At 34.8% G+C, this 15,916-nt stretch overlaps 3 non-coding genes and 1 pseudogene across 3 annotated transcripts; all 4 read left to right on the top strand.

Annotated features, from left to right (window-relative positions):
• The first annotated feature begins 6,962 nt into the window (after positions 1 to 6,962).
• On the top strand, positions 6,963 to 7,081 carry LOC141298051 (5S ribosomal RNA). The gene has a single exon (XR_012341515.1). It is a non-coding gene; the product is annotated as a 5S ribosomal RNA (ribosomal RNA).
• Positions 7,082 to 12,846: 5,765 nt separating this feature from the next.
• LOC141346657 (5S ribosomal RNA) lies at positions 12,847 to 12,963 on the top strand (annotated as a pseudogene).
• An 800-nt stretch (positions 12,964 to 13,763) lies between these two features.
• On the top strand, positions 13,764 to 13,882 carry LOC141316258 (5S ribosomal RNA). The gene has a single exon (XR_012351341.1). It is a non-coding gene; the product is annotated as a 5S ribosomal RNA (ribosomal RNA).
• Positions 13,883 to 13,966: 84 nt separating this feature from the next.
• Positions 13,967 to 14,085, top strand: LOC141317592 (5S ribosomal RNA). Its single transcript, XR_012351962.1, has one exon. It is a non-coding gene; the product is annotated as a 5S ribosomal RNA (ribosomal RNA).
• The last annotated feature ends 1,831 nt before the right edge of the window (positions 14,086 to 15,916 follow it).

Here is a 15,916-nt window from a genome sequence, read left to right as displayed (position 1 = left end):
AAAGAAACATAAAGAAGTTATTATGTTGGGTGATTTTAATACTGTTTTTAGTAAATTAGAAATGGGTGAGGGAATGGTTTTTAAAAATGATAAAGGAAGAAAAGAACTGAAAATATTAATGGAGGAAAATAATATAATTGATGTATGGAGAGAAAGAAATGAAAAAAAGAAAGAATATTCAAGGAGGCAATTAGTGGGGAATTTTATGTGTAAAACAAGAATTGATTTTATTTTATGTACAAGGAATATTGAGGGCTTTATCGGTAGTATTAAATATGAAGAATCAAGCTTAAGTGATCATAAACCGATTTTTATGCAAGTAGACTGGAGTTCTGTGAAAAGAGGGCCAGGGGTATGGGTTTTAAATACAGAGATTTTAAAGAATGAGGATTATGTGTTAAGTATTAAAGAAATTATTGTAAAGGAAAAGAAGAATGAAATGTACACTGAAGATAAAAGAATATGGTGGGAAAATGTTAAATATCTAGTTAAAAAATTTACAATAAAGTACTGCAAGTTAATACAGAGAAGTAAGAAAAATAAGGAGAGAGAAATACGAGAAAATTTGGAAAAGGAATTAAATGAAAATGGAAAAGATATACAAAAAATAAAAGACTTGGAGGGATGTTTGAAAGATTTGGAAGAGGAAAAATATGAAGGTGCGAGATTAAGAAGTAAAGCTAAATATACTGTGGAAGGTGAAAAATGTACAAAATTTTTCTTTGACCTAGAAAAAAGAAGAGGGAAAGCTGAAATGATTAAAGAAATAAGAGGGGGAAATGGTATAGTTGTGCAAACTAATGAGGAAATATTAAAAGAAGTTAAACCATACTATGAGAACTTGTTTAGTGCAGAGGGGGTGAGGGAAGAAGAGAAACTGGAGCTACTGAAGCAAATTAAAGAAATAGTGAGAGAAGTAGACAAAAAAGAGTGTGATGAAGAGATAAGAGAAGAAGAGATAAAAAGAGCAATAAGTGAATTAAACAAAAAGAAAAGTCCAGGTATAGATGGGTTGGGGAGTGAATTTTATATGACTTTTAAAGATTTTTTAACTAGCATCTTAAAAGAAGTATATGTAGAGATTTTTAAGAAAGGAGAATTAAATCAAAGAATGGGAATGGGTTTAATGAAGATGATATACAAAAAGAAAGGAGAGAAGACAGATTTAAAGAACTACAGACCGATTACAATGCTGAACACTGACTTAAAGATTTTATCTAAAATTTTAGCCAATAGATTGAAGGAAGTCATGCCAAGTATAATTAAAACAAATCAAATGTACGGAGTGAAGGGAAGAGACATAGCAGATACAACTATTAGCATAAAAGATATGATAAGATACATGCAGGAAAAGAACAAAGATGGTTTTGTTATTAGTCTAGATTTCGAGAAAGCTTTTGACAGGGTGGAGCATGATTTTTTATTTGATGTTTTAAAAAGTTTTGGTTTTGGAGAAAATTTTATTAAATGAATTAGGATCTTATACAAAAGTACAAGCACAAAAATTAAATGTAATGGGTTTTTAACACAGTGTTTTAAAATTACCAGATCAATAAGGCAAGGATGCCCACTGTCAGCGCTTTTATATTCTTTAGTTGCGGAACCATTGGGACTTACTATTAAACATGAAGAGGGAATTAAAGGAATAGGTATCGAGGGAGGAGAAAGTAAAATTTATCAATATGCAGATGACACAACGTTATTGTTGAAAGATTTGGATAGTGTAAAAAAGCAATGGAATTTGTACAAAAGTACTGTAGAGGATCAGGAGCTAAAGTAAATGAGGACAAAACGGTGTATTTAAGATTTGGGGGGGCAGTGGTTTTAACAGAGCATTTTACTTTTAAGGAAACTAAAGAAATAAAGATCTTAGGGGTTTTAATGGGGAGGGATGAAAAGAAAGCAGAAGAAACTATGTGGGAGGAAGCATTAGGAGGGATTGAAAGAAGACTGACTTTTTGGAAAATGAGAACATTAAATTTGAAAGGGAAGGTTTTAGTCCTTAATGTTTTAATGATTTCTAAACTATGGTATATTTTATATGTGTCATCTATGCCGTTGTGGGTAGAAAAAAGGCTGAAAAAAATGTTTTTTAGATTTTTTATGGGAAGGGAAGCCGCCAAGAATCGCATACAACACTTTAATAGGAGCAGTGGGGAAGGGAGGATTGGGGTTAATAGATGTGAAACAAAGAAAGAACAGTTTGAGAGTGAAACTAATAAAAAAGTATTTGGATGAAGAAAACAAAGCGGCATGGAAGAGAACAATGGGGCATTTTTTAAGTGAGTGTAGTAATTTTAATTTGGGGGACAACATCTTGTGGATGAAAACAAAAAAATGGATGACAGAGGGGTTGCCAGATTTTTATAAAGAACTGATGGAGGCATGGGGCAAATTTTTAACTAACGTGGTTTTTAAGCCGCAAGGTAGAGAGAACATTTTAAATCAGCCTTTATTCTTAAACAACTGCATTTTAAATCAAGGGAAGGAGTTTTTTTTAAGAAATGGTGGGATGTGGGGATCACGAAAGTCAGAGATGTTTTATATGAATTCAAAGAGGGGTTTTTACCATTGCAATACATTGTGGATGTGATGGAGGAGGCAAAGGAGGATTATAGCAGACAAGACATAACAAACAAATATGATATAATTAAGAATGCTGTACCTCAAGAGTGGATAATGAGAATTGAAAACATGGAAGAAGGGAAACAAGGGAAAGATGTGTGTGTGAGGCTGGGGGGGAAATTATATGCTTTTAATGAATGTAATGTGAAAAAGTTTGGTCCCACTTTATATTAAGTGTCCCTAATACCTGTGAAGTTACATGGTAACTAGATGTGTACGTAGCATGTAACTACAGTGTATGTACACATTGTATCTACAGCTCTAATACTGGTGTAATTACACACATGTAACAACTCACTGAATAGCATTTGTAAGTACAAATGTGTAACAGGACATTGGTAACAACACTTTTTTCACTTCTGGAAGTACACATGTGTAACAAGAGTTATGTAACTACATTTTGTAACAACAATATGTACTCAGAAGTTTTTACACTTCCACACAGTCTTACTACTGTAATACTGCAGTTACCAGTTTGGAATGCCCTGAAACATTATTGAAATCGTGATGATTCCTATGTAGGCTACATACAATTTTTGTATTAATGTATTTGTGAACACTGAATTAGAATTAAAGTATCAATTTGTAATACCAGTGTACTTACATGGTAACTCCTCAGGAACTGTCTACTTAATATAAAGTGTAAAATGGTCACAACTTAGAGTAATATATAAACTGTGTTTTCAAATGCATTATTAAATAGTTTACTTAATATGAAATTATAACTTTCCATCCTGTTCTGTGTGATTTCTGTTGCCAACTCGTTTCCAAGCATATGTAAGCATAATGTTTAACAAGACTACACTTTAAACCTTTAAAATAAATAACATTTCTACAATCGTTTAACCATTTATGTAATATTAACTTCGTTTGTAGTGGTGGGACACAGCAGGCGTTTTCTGACATCCTGCGACTAACAATAAAACCATAAAATACACCGAACACGCATCATAATTATAAAATGAAACAATTTTATTTGTGCGCTAAAAGATCTTCAGAATCCATACCATTGCGAGGAACATGCCCAAATTCAAATCTTTATCTTTATTTTACGAATTCAAATACAACCGCGTCAGGAAACGGCAGTTTTTACGGCAGGAAAACCGAGCTCTCATTGGCTCTCGCCAGCATTCGTCACAGTTTACGACATGCCGTGTTTCTGGTGAGATATGTTTGAATGGCCGCATTTACGGAGAGGATCAGGAAAATAATCTATCTGGATAATATTTCAGAGAATAATAACTTTAATTCCGCTCTGCACCTCAAACAAACCTACTGTATTCTGCCAGAGAGGACTGCGGCTGCAAAAGCATCGCCATTTGGATTACTTTTTGGTATGGCTGTTGATATTTTTGTATTAAATAAATTATTGTAATTGCAATTTTCTGTCTGTCATGTTTTTATTTTTATTACTGTACTGAGAGAGATATGGTTAACATTAGGTTTAGAGGTAGGAGTGTGATTAGTGACTATAAAAATATTTTATGCTATATTGTTAGTAAAAATGGTAATTTCCCTGCATATATTTTTGTCAGTTACGATTTATATCCTTTTATATTTGCTATAAAATGGGTAGCTTTAGGTTTGGGGGTAGGTTAAGAGGGCTAAAAATATAAATCGCGTATTAATAAAATGATAAAAAGGCATTGATACGAATATTTAATGAAATGAAAGATGCGTAAATAGTTTACGTTTTTAGCAAAACATACGTAGCTGTTTGTACATTTTAAACATTGAAATACATCTAAATTGTGCATCTAAAAATACGTATAAATACCAACGTATAAACAATGAGACCAGGCTGGACCATTTTACACTTTATATTAAGTAGACAGTTCCTGAGGAGTTATCATGTAAGTACACTGAAATTAAAGTGTTGCACAGAGGTTTACATTTGATATATTACTCTAAGTTGTGAGCATTTTACACTTTATATTAAGTAGACAGTTCCTGAGGAGTTATCATGTAAGTACACTGAAATTAAAGTGTTGCACAGAGGTTTACATTTGATATATTACTCTAAGTTGTGACCATTTTACACTTTATATTAAGTAGACAGTTCCTGAGGAGTTATCATTTAAGTACACTGAAATTAAAATGTTGCACAGAGGTTTACATTTGATATATTACTCTAAGTTGTGAGCATTTTACACTTTATATTAAGTAGACAGTTCCTGAGGAGTTATCATGTAAGTACACTGATATTAAAGTGTTGCACAGAGGTTTACATTTGATATATTACTCTAAGTTGTGACCATTTTACACTTTATATTAAGTAGACAGTTCCTGAGGAGTTACCATGTAAGTACACTGGTATTACAAATTGATACTTTAATTCTAATTCAGTGTTCACAAATACATGAATACAAAAATTGTATGTAGCCTACATAGGAATCATCACAATTTCAATAATGTTTCAGGGCATTACAAACTGGTAACTGCAGTATTGAAGACTGTGTGGAAGTGTAAAAACTTCTGTGAGTACATATTGTTGTTACAAAATGTAGTTACATAACTCTTGTTACACATGTGTACTTCCAGAAGTGAAAAAAGTGTTGTTACCAATGTCCTGTTACACATTTGTACTTACAAATGCTATTCAGTGAGTTGTTACATGTGTGTAATTACACCAGTATTAGAGCTGTAGATACAATGTCCCAATGTGTACATACACTGTAGTTACATGCTACGTACACATCTAGTTACCATGTAACTTCACAGGTATTAGGGACACTTAATATAAAGTGGGACCACAATGTAGAAGAACAAAGTATTTGGGGAAATATAAATGGGGAATTAGTACAAGCAAAACTGGAACACTTGGAGTATTTTATAAGACACAAAGTGGTTTTTACTGATGTTATTTTAAATAAGATTGGAATGGAAGAAAGTGGCATATGCAAAGTCTGTAAAGCAGGGGATGAAAATTTTTTACACTTGTTTTTCTATTGTAGTAAATTAGAAAATTTTAAGAATAAATGTGAGAATATGATTTTAAAATTAAGAGGAGAAGGGAATGGAAATTTTCAATGGTTGAGGGTTTTTATGTTGGGAATTGAAAAGCAATGTAAAAACAAGAAATGTATAAATTTACTGGTGATGTTAATGAAGAGTGCAATATGGGAAAGAAGGTTGATGGCAAAGAAAGAGAATTATGTAATGGACGTGTGGTATGTTTTTAAAAGAAAACTTGAAAAATATGTACAATGCTTGTTTTATTATTTCAAAATTGAAAAAAAGCTGGATGTTTTTTCTAAAACTTTTACACACGGGGTCTTAAAGCTCTTGAAGGACATGGGACTGGAGATGTCTTTTTTAGAACCCTGAAGAAATGGATTACTTTTATTGAATGTATTTATTGTGTATTTAATTCTAATACAGAGAGTGACCTGTATTGTTTTAAAGTTTTTCAATAAAAAAAAAAAAAATAAGAGAGAGAGAGCACCCAATCTCGTTTGATCTCGGAAGCTAAGCAGCGTCGGGCCTGGTTAGTACTTGGATGGGAGACCGCCTGGGAATACCAGGTGCTGTAAGCTTTTGCCTTTTCTTCACTATTTATATAATATGCTGGCTTTTAGAAAGATGTGTTTTACCGCCCTATTTATTACAATCATTTAAATGTATTATAGAGTTTTAAGTGTTTTACATGTTTTTTAGGCCATTTTATTACTCTTAACATTTTAAGTGTATGTGTCTTTAATAAATGGATGGTTGGCCTGTCATGTGACTAGACACATGACAGGAAGCAGGAAGTACAACTGTATAAGAGAGCAGCATGACAAACAAAGGACAGTCACCAAACTGTTGGATTGAGGAGTTGCTAATTTTAGAGCTCAACTTTCCATTCACCACCTGCAAACTTTGGATTACACTTTCTGTGGATTGCATATACACTGGTGGACACTCACATTGGACTTATCAACACACTGGGATTCTTGGACTGTTTTTAGGGTATGGACAAATGAACTGTATTCTTTTAACAGAGTTTACCTGTTTTTAGGGTATGGACAAATTAACTGTATTCTTTAACAGAGTTGACCTAGATTTATCGTGTTGTTTTAAAGTCTTTTATGTGAACCTTGTAAATACACCAAATCTATTTAAACCAATTTTCTTTTATGTCTCATTCTTTTAACCACTAGTCATCTCTCACAGTTAAATCTGACCCCATTTTAGTCTTGTAACTTGGCTGATAAGGCCGATTGTTACACTTTTATGGGAGACCGCCTGGTGAATACCAGGTGCTGTAAGCTTTTGCCTTTTCTTCACTATTTATATAATATGCTGGCTTTTACGGAGGCTGATCTTTAAATAGCCCACTTTTTGGAGCAGCCCTTGCTTATGGCCATACCGCGCTGAGAGCGCCCGATCTCGTCTGATCTCGGAAGCTAAGCAGCGTCGGACCTGGTTAGTACTTGGATGGGAGACCGCCTGGGAATACCAGGTGCTGTAAGCTTTTGCCTTTTCTTCACTATTTATATAATATGCTGGCTTTTACGGAGGCTGATCTTTAAATAGCCCACATTTTGGAGCAGCCCTCGCTTACGGCCATACCCCCACCTGAGGCGCTAGAGAGCAACAGGAAGTGGTTGGCAGCAGTTGGGAGAGAAAGGCTCTCCTCCATTTTGTGTTTCATTTTGATTTGTTTTTGGCGTTATAAGTTTAATTTGTAAAGTTTTTTTGTTTATTTTTGTAGCTTATTCCTCCCAACAGCATATGCTGTTTGGAGGGAATAGTTTTTTTGTTGTTTAGTGCACGTTTTTTCGTTTGTTTGTTTGAGGAATGGCGGACGGACACACGGCAGCGGACATGGAAACGGCTCGAGGAACACGAATGGTGAATGAAAATGGAACTGAAATAAGGCAACGAGATGAGAATAAAATGGATATTGAACAAAGGAATAACAAGACAAAGAAGGATTACTTGAAAGAAGCTACTGTGAGCGTGGACATTTCAAACGTGAATGCAAGAGCGGAGGATATAATAAAAGCAGTGACGAAAAAGATTGGCAAAGGGAACATTCTGGCGGTAAGACCTAAACAAAACAAGGAGTATGAGGTGACTTTAGAAAACGTGGAAGATGTTGATTTGTTGGTGGATGGATTACAGATAAAGGAAACTATTTGTGAGGTTAAAAGACTGCAAAATAGAGACTATGTTGTCTCGTTCATGCACCTGCCTGTTTACATCGACGATCGTGATATTTTAGATAAATTGGAAGGGTGGGGAGTTACCCCAATATCAGACATTAAGAGACGCGTGTATCCGGGCACAACCATCGAAGATGGTACGAGGTTTGTGAAATCTCGTTTCCCCAAAGCGGTTGCCTCTCTCCCATATAGCACTAGGCTAGATACGGCTGAGGGGTTGCAATATTTTCGGGTGATGCACAGCCATCAGGTTAAAACCTGTCGACTGTGCATGTGCCCTGACCATGTCATGAAAGACTGCCCCGATTTCAAGTGCTTTAAATGCGAGGAGAGAGGACATTTCGCAAGGGATTGTATGGCGGTCAGATGCCCGGATTGCAAAAAAGTGATAAACAAATGCGAGTGCTGGTTTGAGCAGGACGAGACTCTTGAGAACGGGCGGGTGCATGAACGAGACAGCACGACAGAGAGAGACGAGGATGGTACGACATATCTGAGAGAGGAGCGGGTTATAAGTAATAAAAGAGATGAAGAGCAGACAGTGACAGAGAAACCAAGTGAAGATCCTTTACAACTGATGGTGGAAGCAGAGAGAAACGGCATTACTGATGGGACTACAGAGAGCACAGTGGAGGAACGAGTAAACGAGGAGCAGTTAAATTACAACTGGAATATAGAGATTGAAGGAATATCAGAGCAAATGGGACAGGGTGAAGGATCATTGGAACATGTGGATTTATTTGTTGGACTGAGTAACACTTTGGAAGAAGAAGTGGATTCAAACAGTGAAGGAGAAAGAAAAGCAGAAGGAACATCGAACATCGACGTCAACTTAAGGTAAAGCCAAATTTGGATGGAATTAGAAAAAGACCTACCAATAAAGAATCATGGAAGAATAGATATGAACTATTAAAAGACTCAAGCGAAATGAACTAATGAGATGGGGTTTTTAAGCTTTTTTATCTATTTATTTTTGATGGTTTTTAGTTTTGTCACTTTTAATGCCAGAGGACTCTTGGATTTTAACAAATTTGAAAGAGTGAAAGAAATGTTTAAAAATGTGGATATTATTATTTTACAAGAAACAAACTGGAAAGATATGCATATAAATGAACTGAAGAAGAGATGGGATGGGGATATTTTGTATAACAATGAGGACAAGAGGCAAGGCAGAGGAGTGGCATTTTTAATAAGAAAGAATACGGACGTTGTGTGCGATGTAATTTACAAGGATGATGCTGGGAAATGTTTAGGGGTAGAAATGGAATGGGAAAATAACAAAGTAACTGTGATAAATGTGCATGCGCCTAATGAAGAGAAAGAAAAGAGGGTTTTTTTAAAGTTTTTAAGGACGTTTTTAATGAAATACAAAAATGTTATAGTAATGGGGGATTTTAATACTGTTTTAAGCAAAATTGATATGGCGGATGGAATGGTTTTTAAAACGGATACTGGGAGAAAGGAATTGAAATCATTGATGGAAGATTTTAATTTAGTGGATGTATGGAGAGAGAGGAATGAGAAAAAGAGACAATATTCAAGAAGACAAATGGTGGGGAATTTTATGTGTCAAACTAGAATAGATTTTATCTTGTGCTCAAGGATTTTAGAAGGTTTTATAGATAATGTGAACTATGGGGAGACGAGTTTAAGTGATCACAAGCCAATGTTTATGCAGATGGATTGGAGTTCAATTAAAAGAGGTCCAGGCGTGTGGGTCTTAAATACTGAAATTTTAAAAAGGGAAAGCTATGTTCAAGAGGTTAAAGATATTATTGAAAACGAAAAGCTAAATGCAATGTATGTGGAAGATAAAAGATTATGGTGGGAGAATGTAAAGTTTTTAATAAAGCAACACACCATTTGTGTATGTAAATTAATAGAGAAATGTAAAAGGTGCACAGAATATGACATAAGAGAGAATTTAGGGAAAGAATTAGAGCGGGATGATAAGGACATGACAAAGATAAGAGAACTGGAAGACAAACAACTGGAGGAGAAAAGATATGAAGCTGCAAGATTAAGGAGTAGAGCTCAATTCCTAGTAGAAGGGGAAAAATGTACAAAGTTTTTCTTTGACTTGGAGAAAAGGAAATGGAGAAGTGGAATGATAAAAGAGGTGAAGGATGAAAATGGAAAAGGAGTTAAAAATAATGCAGATATATTAGAACAAATGAAGAAATACTACGAGAAATTGTTTACATCAGAAGGAGTGGAAGAAGATAGCAAAGAATTGCTTAAGGTGATTGAAACAAAAGTGGAAAAGGAAGACAAAGATATGTGCGATGAAAAGATAAGTGAAGAAGAAATAGAAATAGCTATAAAACAGCTTAATAAGAAAAAGAGTCCAGGGATTGATGGTTTGGGGAGTGAATTTTATTTGGTTTTTAAGGAGGTTTTAACTAGGATTTTAAAAGAGGTGTATGATGAGGTTTTTAAGAAAGGACGATTGAATCTAAGGATGAGTATGGGATTAATGAAAGTGATATACAAGAAGAAAGGAGACAAGACAGATTTAAAGAACTATAGACCTTTGACTATGTTAAACACAGATCTTAAAATTTTATCTAAAATTTTAGCAAACAGACTGAAAGAGGTGATGCCAAAGATTATAAAGACCAACCAGGCATATGGAGTAAGAGGAAGAGATATAGCGGACACTACTTTAAGTATTAAGGACATAATAAGCTACATGAAAAAGGAAAATTTGCAGGGATATGTTATAAGTCTTGACTTTGAGAAAGCTTTTGATAGGGTAGAGCATCAGTTTTTATTTGAGGTTTTAAAGAGTTTTGGTTTTGGGAAGAATTTTATTAAATGGATCAAGATTTTATATAAAGGAGTGGTAACAAGAATTAAGTGTAACGGTTTTTTAACTAAGAGTTTTAAACTTACGAGATCAGTAAGACAAGGATGTCCTCTTTCGGCGCTTTTATATACTTTGGTGGCAGAGCCCCTAGGACTAGCAATAGGAAGAGAGAAGAAGGTGAAAGGCATTAAAATTGAAGAAGAGAATAAAGAGAATACAATTTTTCAATATGCTGACGACACAACTTTAATAGTGAAGGATCTGGGGAGTGTAAAAGCGGCAATGGAAGTAGTCCAAAAATTTTGCAGAAAATCAGGGGGGAAGGTAAACGAAGACAAAACTGTTTATATGAGGTTTGGGGGACTCCCAGTTTTAACTGATGTTTTTGTTTTTAATGAGGTTAAAGAAATTAGGATTTTAGGAATTTTAATGGGAGAGGATGACAAGAGATTAAATGATATCATGTGGGAAGGAAGAGTAGGGAATATTGAAAGAAGACTGAATCTGTGGAAACTGAGAACACTATGTCTGAAAGGGAAAGTTTTATTACTTAATGTTTTAATGGTCTCACAGTTGTGGTATGTTTTATATGTTGCAAGTATGCCACTGTGGGTTGAAAAAAGATTGAAGAAATGTTTCATAGAGTTTTTATGGGAGAAGAAGCCACCGAGAATCTCGTATGATACACTTATAGGGGATGTCGAGAAGGGTGGTTTGGGACTTATTGATATTGCACAAAGGAAGAAATGTATGAGGGTTAAGATGGTGAAGAACTTTCTAGATGAAACATTTGAAACTACTTGGAAGAAAACTATGAGGTATTTTTTAAACAAATGTGGGAATCTGAATTTGGGAGAAAGTATATTATGGATGAAAACGAAAAACTGGATGTGGGAAGAATTGCCTGAGTTTTATAAAGAATTGTTAAGTGCCTGGGGAGTTTTTTTAAAACATGTGCAATACAATCCAAAAGGAAGAGAGGATATTTTAAATCAACCATTGTTTTTAAATAAGAACATTATGAATGATGAGAAAGAGTTGTTTTTTAAGAAATGGTGGGAGGTGGGAATTACAAGGGTCAGAGATATTTTGTATGAATTCAAGGAGGGATTCTTACCAGTTCAGTATATTATTGACACTATGGAAGATGCTAAGGAGGAATATACCAGACAAGAGATTACAAAGAAGTACAAAATAATAAAAAATGCCATACCACAAAACTGGATTGAGAAATTCAAAACCATGGAATTGGGGAAACAAGAGAAAGAAGTGTATGCAATGATTGGTGAGAAAATATGTGTTCTTAAGGAATGTACTGTTAAAATGTTTTATGGTGTTTTTAGAGATACAGTTTTTAAGAAACCTAATGTGAATGACTACTGGATGCAGAAACATAAGAATTTGAAAGAAGGGAACATATGGAGTAATATGAGGGGGAAGCTTATTGAGACAAAATTGAGCAACTTGGAATTTTTAATAAGACACAAAGCCATTTTTTCAGATTCTTTATTGCACAAGATCGGAATGGAACAAAGTCCCACCTGTAAAGTTTGTAAAGAACAAAATGAAGGATTTCTTCACATGTTTTTATATTGCAAAAAACTGGACAATTTTAATGCAAAGTGCAAGAGACTGTTTGAACGATTGAAAGAAGGACAATGTGATAATGAAGCGGACTGGTACAGATTAGTAATGCTGGGGGAATACAAGAAATGTGAGAATGTCAAAGTTTTGAATTTACTTGTCATGCTTATAAAGAGTGCTATATGGGAGAGGAGAGTGCTGGCGAAAAGAGAAAACATTGTCATGGACATTGATGTGGTATTTAAGCGAAAAGTGGAAAATTATTTAAAATATTTGCATAGCTATTTTAAGAATATGGATCAGCTCAATGTTTACTATCATGTTTTTACAGATTCTGTGTGTAAGATCTTTGAAGACCTAAACTGGAAAATGCCTGATGATTTTGGTTGATAATTTTATACTGTATTTTTGAAGTTGGATGTTGTTGGGGTTTGTTTTTAATCTTTTCTTGTCTGGGTTTATGAAATTTAAATTGCATTCGATAGTGTTTTAACATTGACAAAAATGGTTTTATGGTGTGCTGATAATGGTGTTTATGTTATTTTAAACTTCAAATCTATGTAAAAACTGTTTTTTTATCCCTCTTGAGAACTTTTGAATGTGTAATATTCTCCCAGGCTTTATGTTTTCTTGAAAAAATGTTTTTATGAAATTCTTGTAATTGATTGTAATTTGAAAGTTTATATCAATAAAAAAAAGAGCGCCCGATCTCGTCTGATCTCGGAAGCTAAGCCTCGTCGGGCCTGGTTAGTACTTGGATGGGAGACCGCCTGGGAATACCAGGTGCTGTAAGCTTTTGCCTTTTCTTCACTATTTATATAATATGTTGGCTTTTAGAAAGACGTGTTTTACCGCTCTATTTATTACAATCATTTAAATGTATTATAGAGTTTTAAGTGTTTTACATGTTTTTTAGGCCATTTTATTATTCTTAACATTTTAAGTGTATGTGGCTTTAATAAATGGATGGTTGGCCTGTCATGTGACTAGACACATGACAAGAAGCAGGAAGTACAACTGTATAAGAGAGCAGCATGACAAACAAAGGACAGTCACCAAACTGTTGGATTGAGGAGTTGCTAATTTTAGAGCTCAACTTTCCATTCACCACCTGCAAACTTTGGATTACACTTTCTGTGGATTGCATATACACTGGTGGACACTCACATTGGACTTATCAACACACTGGGATTCTTGGACTGTTTTTAGGGTATGGACAAATGAACTGTATTCTTTTAACAGAGTTTACCTGTTTTTAGGGTATGGACAAATGAACTGTATTCTTTTAACAGAGTTGACCTAGTTTTATCGTGTTGTTTTAAAGTCTTTTATGCGAACCTTGTAAATACACCAAATCTATTTAAACCAATTTTCTTTTATGTCTCATTCTTTTAACCACTAGTCATCTCTCACAGTTAAATCTGACCCCATTTTAGTCTTGTAACTCGGCTGATAAGGCCGATTGTTACGCTTTTATGGGAGACCGCCTGGGAAAACCAGGTGCTGTAAGCTTTTGCCTTTTCTTCACTATTTATATAATATGCTGGCTTTTACGGAGGCTGATCTTTAAATAGCCACTTTTTGGAGCAGCCCTCGCTTATGGCCATACCGCGCTGAGAGCGCCCGATCTTGTCTGATCTCGGAAGCTAAGCAGCGTCGGGCCTGGTTAGTACTTGGATGGGAGACCGCCTGGGAATACCAGGTGCTGTAAGCTTTTGCCTTTTCTTCACTATTTATATAATATGCTGGCTTTTACGGAGGCTGATCTTTAAATAGCCCACATTTTGGAGCAGCCCTCGCTTATGGCCATACCGCGCTGAGAGCGCCCGATCTCGTCTGATCTCGGAAGCTAAGCAGCGTCGGGCCTGGTTAGTACTTGGATGGGAGACCGCCTGGGAATACCAGGTTCTGTAAGCTTTTGCCTTTTCTTCACTATTTATATAATATGCTGGCTTTTAGAAAGACGTGTTTTACCGCTCTATTTATTACAATCATTTAAATGTATTATAGAGTTTTAAGTGTTTTACATGTTTTTTAGGCCATTTTATTACTCTTAACATTTTAAGTGTATGTGTCTTTAATAAATGGATGGTTGGCCTGTCATGTGACTAGACACATGACAGGAAGCAGGAAGTACAACTGCATAAGAGAGCAGCATGACAAACAAAGGGCAGTCACCAAACTGTTGGATTGAGGAGTTGCTAATTTTAGAGCTCAACTTTCCATTCACCACCTGCAAACTTTGGATTACACTTTCTGTGGATTGTATATACGGTCCCACTTTATATTAAGTGTCCCTAATACCTGTGAAGTTACATGGTAACTAGATGTGTACATAGCATGTAACTACAGTGTATGTACACATTGGTACATTGTATCTACAGCTCTAATACTGGTGTAATTACACACATGTAACAACTCACTGAATAGCATTTGTAAGTACAAATGTGTAACAGGACATTGGTAACAACACTTTTTTCACTTCTGGAAGTACACATGTGTAACAAGAATTATGTAACTACATTTTGTAACAACAATATGTACTCACAGAAGTTTTTACACTTCCACACAGTCTTCAATATTGCAGTTACCAGTTTGGAATGCCCGGAAACATTATTGAAATCGTGATGATTCCTATGTAGGCTACATATAATTTTTGTATTCATGTATTTGTGAACACTGAATTAGAATTAAAGTATTAATTTGTGATACCAGTGTATTTACATTGTAACTCCTCCGGAACTGTCTACTTAATATAAAGTGTAAAATGGTCACAACTTACAGAGTAATATATCAAATGTAAACCTCTGTGCACCACTTTAATATCAGTGTACTTATATGACAACTCCTGAGGAACTGTCTACTTAATATAAAGTGTAAAATGGTCACAACCTGCAGAGTAATATAAACTGTGTTTTCAAATGCATTATTAAATAGTTTACTTAATATGAAATTATAACTTTCCATCCTGTTCTGTGTGATTTCTGTTGCCAACTCGTTTCCAAGCATATGTAAGCATAATGTTTAACAAGACTACACTTTAAACCTTTAAAATAAATAACGTTTCTAAAATCGTTTAACCATTTGTGTAATATTAACTTCGTTTGTAGCGGTGGGACACAGCAGGCGTTTTTTGACATCCCTGCGACTAACAATAAAACCATAAAATACACCGAACACGCATCATAATTATAAAATGAAACAATTTTATTTGTGTGCTATAAGATCTTCAGAAATCATACCATTGCGAGGAACACGCCCAAATTCAAATCTTTATCTTTATTTTACGAATTCAAATACAACCGCGTCAGGAAACGGTAGTTTTTACGGCAGGAAAATCAAGCTCTCATTGGCTCTCGCCAGCATTCGTCACAGTTTACGACATGCCGTGTTTCTGGTGAGATATGTTTGAATGTTGCGCGGTTGCGTACTCTTTGGCCGCATTTACGGAGAGGATCAGGAAAATAATCTGGATAATATTTCAGCGATTAATAACTTTAATTCTGCTCTGCACCTCAAACAAAACCTACTGTATTCTGCCAGAGAGGACTGCGGCTGCAAAAGCATCACCATTTGGATTACCTTTTGGTATGGATGTTGATATATGTTTGCATTAAATAAATTATTGTAATTGCAATTTTCTGTCTGTCATGTTTTTTTTTATTACTGTACTGAGAGAGATATGGTTAACATTAGGTTTAGAGGTAGGAGTGTGATTAGTGACTATAAAAATATTTTTATGCTATAT

This window comes from Garra rufa, chromosome 1 (assembly GCF_049309525.1).
Source record: "Garra rufa chromosome 1, GarRuf1.0, whole genome shotgun sequence".
NCBI lineage: Eukaryota > Metazoa > Chordata > Actinopteri > Cypriniformes > Cyprinidae > Garra > Garra rufa.
The sequence above is the reverse complement of the archived record's forward strand: the minus strand, read 5'-3'. Positions and strand labels throughout refer to the sequence as shown.